This window comes from Nyctereutes procyonoides, unplaced genomic scaffold (genome assembly GCF_905146905.1).
Source record: "Nyctereutes procyonoides isolate TBG_1078 unplaced genomic scaffold, NYPRO_anot_genome, whole genome shotgun sequence".
In the NCBI taxonomy this organism is placed as follows: domain Eukaryota; kingdom Metazoa; phylum Chordata; class Mammalia; order Carnivora; family Canidae; genus Nyctereutes; species Nyctereutes procyonoides.
In genome coordinates this window covers 36,770,406-36,777,002 of record NW_026575131.1, presented here as the reverse complement: position 1 = coordinate 36,777,002, position 6,597 = coordinate 36,770,406, and positions in this window count along the sequence as shown.

Genomic DNA, 6,597 nt, shown 5'->3' with positions numbered 1-6,597 from the left:
TTGGCTCAGGGCGCGATCCTGGAGACCCGGGATAGAATCCCACATCGGGCTCCCGGTGCATGGAGCCTGCTTCTCCCTCTGCCTGTGTCTCTGCCTCTCTCTCTGTGACTATCATAAGTAAAAAAATTAAAAAAAAGAAAATTAAAAAAAAAAAAAAAAGATCACCGTGCTGGGGAAGGCGGGTCTCTGCCCTAGCAAGCCCCAGGCGCTGGAGAGCAAGCCCAGGGCTTTAGGGGCCTGAGAGAGGCATGGGGATTATGAAAATGAGGATCACGGTAGTAGTGATGATAAGACCAGCTGATGTTAACTGAGAAATTACAAGTGATAGGCCTTTCACAAATTATTAGGGCCTCGTGACACCACTGACCCTTAGGGAGATTATTGGTTTGGGATCCAAGTCTATAGGGACAGGTGAACCCACCTCTGCTGTTACCAGATCCCCTGAACCCCAAGGGAATGGGGCTCCACAGAGTGCTGATACACCCACACCCCATAAGGTTGATATCTTTTAGGCTGGATGTCTTACACAGGAGGAAGCTCCATTTTCCAGAGAGATAAAGACAGGCCCCTCAAATTGGTGGCTGGGCAGGGGCCCACAGCAGAACTGTCTCATGCTGAGCCCCTGAGAGAGCCAAGGGAGGTTCCAGTGGACAGGCTCTGCCTGTGTCCCCTCTGTAGCTTTTGCACAGTCCACATTCAGAGCTCTGGGTCATGTGGGACAATGGACAGAATGTGAGTGAATTCCCCACCCCTCCACCTCCACATGTTCCTTGGCTTCTCCTCCACTGGTCTGGCTTCCAGATGCCTGGTCATACCCGGAGTCACATCCTACAGCACTTAGCTCCTGCTGGCCCAGCCTGCAGAGGTCCACCCACTCAAGGCTGGTCCCATAGCTGGTGAGGGCTGCAGGATCAGGGTGACGTATCCCCAGGGTGCACCATGGTCAGAGGCCTGGCAGGGGCCACCTTAGCCCTCAGGCTGCTCGCAGTTTGTTAAAAGACACAACTTTGAAACCATTTGAGAACTCTGTGTCTTCCAATTCAATCTTCCTTAGAGCACTGGTTTCCTATCCCAGATCTCAATTGCCAAGTGAGGACTAATTCTTGCCAATCTGCACCCATCCTGGTGTCTGATGGTGACGGGAGACTCAGAGTGGCTCTGGAGACCCAATAGTGTTGGAGGCCCCCACCCCACCCCCACGGGGCAGCTTCTTCTTGTCCCAGATCCAGGTGAATGAGACCATCCTGGCTTCAACCATATTTCAGGGGCTCTGGGCTTTCCCCAGGGTCTACTTCAGAACCAGAATTCTGGGCTGACCAGAAGTGTTTCCAACACTCTGCTTGTGCAAGGTGGTACTCTTGTCCCCAAGTCCTGACACTATTCAGCCACAAGCACGTTATAAATCACATGGCACTTGGGAGGAAGACCTTGGATCCTGCTGGTCACAGCTTTCTGCCTGGCTTCAGGCTGCCACTCTACTCCTCTGCTTCGCATCCTCCTCCCCCTCTCAGTCTCCCATTTGTGTCACCCCCGGCTGCGGGACAGAACTCCTTCTGCTTCCCAACTAAGCTCCCACTGCTGTCCCTCCACCCTTAGAATGAATTTCAGGCCCCTTGTGTTGTGCTTGCTCGCCTCCCCCCACCTCTCTCCCATTGCCTCCAACCATGCCCCCCACCCCGACTCCATTCCAGCCACTCTAGCCGTTTTGCTTTCCTTAAACAGCACGGAGCTCACTCCGCCTAGGGGCTTTTGCATGTGTTCTTTCCTGAGCCAGTAATGCCATGGCTGAACTCTTCACATGGCCTGGATCCAGAGCAGCCCCCCTTCCCACCTGTGTTGCCCTCCGCCATCTCCAGGAAATCTCTACCCCAGAGACTATGACTGTGTCTCCTACAGTAGGCGCTCGGTAAATGCCTTCGAGGTGAAAGTATAATGTTGGGCAGCCCAGAGTGTGATCACTCTGATCAGAGTTTAGCACCGCCTGCAGCCCAGAGTGTGATCCTGGAAACCCGGGATGGAGTCCTACGTCAGGCTCTCTGCATGGAGCCTGCTTCTCCCTCTGCCTGTGTCTCTGGCTCTCATTCTCTCTCGGTGTCTCTATGAATAAATAAATAAAATCTTAAAAAAAAAAAAAGGATAATGTTGCATGATTTGCCCAAGGTCACACTGCCAGAGCTGCACCTGGGGAGAGAGCATCCAGGAGACAGCAGGGGAAGGAATCTGCTCAGGCCCGTGCCCTCTATCGAGCCTTTTCAGGAGCTGAGACACAAAGGGGCTCTGCTGGACAACAGGAGGTGGGACAGCTGCCAGTGTCAGGTATCAGCAAAACGCCATAGCAACCTGAAAGCAGAGTCCTGCGCAAGAGGCTGAGCCATCCCCAGGACCCACACAGCGCCTGGGGAGAAGGGCACCCTAGGGCAGCCAGGGCAGCAAATCCCCATATAGGAGTCCCCACAACTGGCTCCCCAGGGAGAGGGACATGAGAGGGAAATTGGGGTGCTGAGGGGTAACATAGAGCCTAGCACTGTGACAGCGCTGATGGATTGTAATGGCTGCCTGGAGCTGAACCCTGACCACAGAATTCTGAGCTGGTTCTCAGGAGGAAATGCCAGGACCCATTAACAATCCTGGGCAGAAGCGCTTGGTATGGGAGGCTGGCCGTGTGAGGCCATGCATTTCCCAGCTCTGCTGGGTACTGCGGGGAGCCAGGCCAGAACCATGTGACACACACACGGCTCCCTCACACTGTTCCCTTCATATCCTGCCTGCCCTGGAGAGTGCAACAGCACCTTTGTGGCCTCCTGGTAAAGCCCATGCAACCGTAGCTAAGGCACAGGGTAGAGCCAAGGTCCAACTCCTTCCACTGCTCAACCCATGGCACCCAGCCGGACCTTCCAGTGCAAAGCTCCACAAGGATCATGCCCTTGGACTTTGAACTCTGTGCCTGGGAGATGATCCTGAGGGAAACCCTGTCAGCAAACAGGTCTGGTGGCAGAGGGCAGGGGTTGGCGGGGCCTGAGTGGCCATTTTACCAAAGCAGTGAAGACCAAACCCCCTGAGAAATGGGCTCAATCATTTACTTGAAGTACATTGACTTGGAAACCAAAATTGGAAGCTCCCATGGGGAAATATAGCTCCTTATTGACCCCAAAGACTGAACATGACAGTCCCCTAACTAGCTAGGTGGTAAGCATTGTCTGAAACAGTTATTCAGCACGCAGATGCCCTGGGTACCACATCTAACCTTCCGAATCAGTCTCTGGGGTGGGGCCTGCAATTCTAAGAAGACTCTCCTGCAATTCTGTTTGGGGGTTCTAAGAACTCTTCAGGGGAAAACATGAGGAAGGCCATTCAGGACTTGGGTTCTGGAGCTGGACAGGTCTGGGGTGGATGCATTTGGTGGGTGCCCCAAGGGCTGAATGTGCTATAGCACACTGAAAGTTCGCTGCGTGGTGGGAAGATGTCGTGATATGGAGCAAAAGCAAGATACAGAGCAGCAGGTAAAGGGTGATCCTATATCTGTCAAAAATAAATAAAAGCATATGTGTGCGTGCGCACATGGGTGCATGCATGTCCTTGTGTGTGTTTCTAAGTCTGTGTGGGTGAAGCACAGAGGCTGTGAGGACAGTCCCTTTGGGGGATTTTGGATTGTGGGACTGAGGAGGACTCCCAGTTTCTACTTCACAGATTTCACTTTTGCTGGAACTTAGTGCCAGTGAACATGGTTGACTCTAATCATCATGTGATAAAGCAGAACAAAACTCCATCTTGAAAAAAATACTGTTGAGGTGGAAGGATGCATTTTTATGAAGGCACTTTTTCTCATGATTTCCCATGATTATGTAAAGCTGCCGCTGTGTTTCATAAGCCAGGCTGCTGCCCTGGATGTTTTTGGGTTGGGAGCAAACCCCCCAGGCAGTGGGTGCTCACCCTCCTGTCCTTGCTTGGCTATCTGCATGAAGCTCAGGGCAGAGCTACCCTGATGTGCTCCTGCGCATTCACTGAGTGGGCACTGATGAGGCATGCACAGCCCCGAGCAGCTGCGTTCCTGAGTGACAGCGCTGGGCATCGCTTTGGCAGGGCTAGGCCTGTGTGTGTGTTCCTGGGGCACGCCTGGGCTGGGCACAAGGGGCCACAAGCTCGCACGGGGCTTGCAGTGGAGCCAGCATCCTGGCACAGGAGAGGGAGAGGGACAGAAACAGGCTCCCCACTGAGCAAAAGCGGGGCTCAATCCCAGGACCCTGGGATCATGGCCTGAGCCAAAGGCAGACACTGAACTGACTGAGCCACCCAGGTGCCCCTCCAGTTTTCACCATTATATATTACCTTGCAGGAATATTTTGCTGCCTAACCTTTGTCCTCCTGGCAGGTTATCTCCAGAACCAGAGTTCTAAATGGGAAACTACTGGCTCAGAGGCTGGCAACCCTTCTAGAGCTCTTGATACATATTTGGCAAAGAGCTCTCTAGGAAGTGGTTCTGTGGCTCAGTCACCTTTGTCTCTCACTGGAGCAGTCCCTGCATGTGCTTAGGAGAGACAGTGGAGGAGGGAATCTGAGACCTGCATGGCCTCGGGTGGATCCCTGCCCTTCTTGGGGCCTTGGTTTCCAAATATCTAGAAAATGGGCTCATTCTGGCAACACAGAGGTTGAGTTTTCCCGTTGTGCCAGGCCCTGAGAGCTGGGTCAGAGCCCTGCGGGCTACTCTCTGCTTGTAGGAAGCCAATTCCACTCAGTTGAGCAGGGCCCGAGGGCTGCTGTCATTTTCACAGGTTCCTCCTGGCTGTGCTGTGCTTGTGGTGAGAGATGTTGGAGCTTCGTGGCCTGGACCGCAAGGGAAGATCGATGAGAAAAGAGAACTCTGAATTGGGTTTTGCAGACGACTTTCTCCAGGACACCTGCAGACCCCGGGGTTCAGACCATGGAAGGCACCCGTGGGGAATGGAATCCAAACACAGGACAGAAAGTACCAGCTCCTTGGCTTTGCCAGGAGGCAGCTCACCCCGGTGCCTGTGGCTCTTTGTTTGCTCATGGAATGCTTCTTTCTAAAAATCAAAGCTTCATGGAGATATAGTTAAGATATCACAAAATTCACCCTTTTAAATTGTATGATTTTGTGATTTTTGGAATTGTGCAATCACAGAATTCTAGAATTGTGCAATCATTACCATGATCTAATTGTATGCCATTTTTCTCACTGCAAATAGAAACCCATATCTATCAGTAGTGGCTCCCTGTGTTCCCCTCCCCACCAGGCCAGGGCTACCTCTAAGCTACTTTCCATGCCCAGGAACTGGCCTATTCTGGACATTTCAGGTAGAGGGAGTCATACAATATGTGGTTTTGGCACTGACTCCTTTCACCCAGTATGATCAAGGCTCATCTGTGTTGTAGCACGTAGCCGTGGGTTAGTCCTTTCTTACTGAGGAATCATTTTCCATTGCACGGGATGCAACACATTTGGTTTATCCATTTATGGGTTGATGGACATTCGGGTGGTTTCCACTTTTCTGCTGTTACGAATAATGCTGTGTTGAATGGGGATGTAAAACTGTGTGGATATATGTTTTCAATTCTCTTGGATTTACACCTAGAAATGGATTATATAGCAATTCTGTGCTTGCCTGGGTTAAAAAAGAAAATTCAGGGGTACCTGGGTGGCTCAGACAGTTATGCATCTGCCTTCGGCTCAGGTCGTGATCTCAGGGATCTGGGATGAAGCCCCCCTCATTGGGCTCCCCGCTCAGTAGGGAGTCTGCTTCTCTCCCTCCGTGTGTGTCTCTCTCTCTTCTTCTGCTCCTCCCCACTGCTCATTCTCTCTCTCTCTAATAAATAAGTGAAATCTTAAAAAAAAAAAAATTCACCCGGGTAAAATTGAAGATCTGATTGGCTTTATTCAACAAGTCATGAGTTGGGCAGCATCCCACCTAGTAAGCAGAAAAGAGCCGAAGGCTTTTACAAGCAAAAGGGGGCAGAGACAAGGAAGTCATAAACAAAACAAAGGATTATTTCAGGCAAGGTCACCCTTGTTGGAAGAAGGGGATGAAGGGGTCTATGACTCAGGCTACCTCACTAGTGCTAGGCAGGAAATTCCAGACCGATTGGCTTAAAATTCCACTCTTGATAGAGGCTGACTCTGCAATTAACTTAGGTCTTAAGTCTTGGTTTGCTTATGTGGGGTTTAGCACAAATAACTCCTTTTTGGGTCTATTGTGTCTTTTTTAAACAACTGTTTGAGGAACCACCAAACTGTTTTCCAAAGTGGTTACATCAGTTTGTGGTGTATGAGGGTTCCAATTTCCCCATATCCCTGTCAACACTTGTCATCATCTGTCTTTTATTTTCACCATCTGGTAGGTACGAAGTGGTGTCTTGTGGTAGTTTTGCCATTTATTGCTTTAGAAAGTTATATAAGTAACACATCTACTGTATAGAAAATTAGGAAATTTATTTATCTTAAAGTTTTTATTTATTTATTTGAGAGAGAGAGAGCATGAGCAGGGGCAGGGACAGAGGGAGAAGCAGACTCCTCACTGAGCCCGACTTGGGGACCGATTCCAGCATTCTGGGATCATGACCCGAGCTGGAGGCAGATGTTTA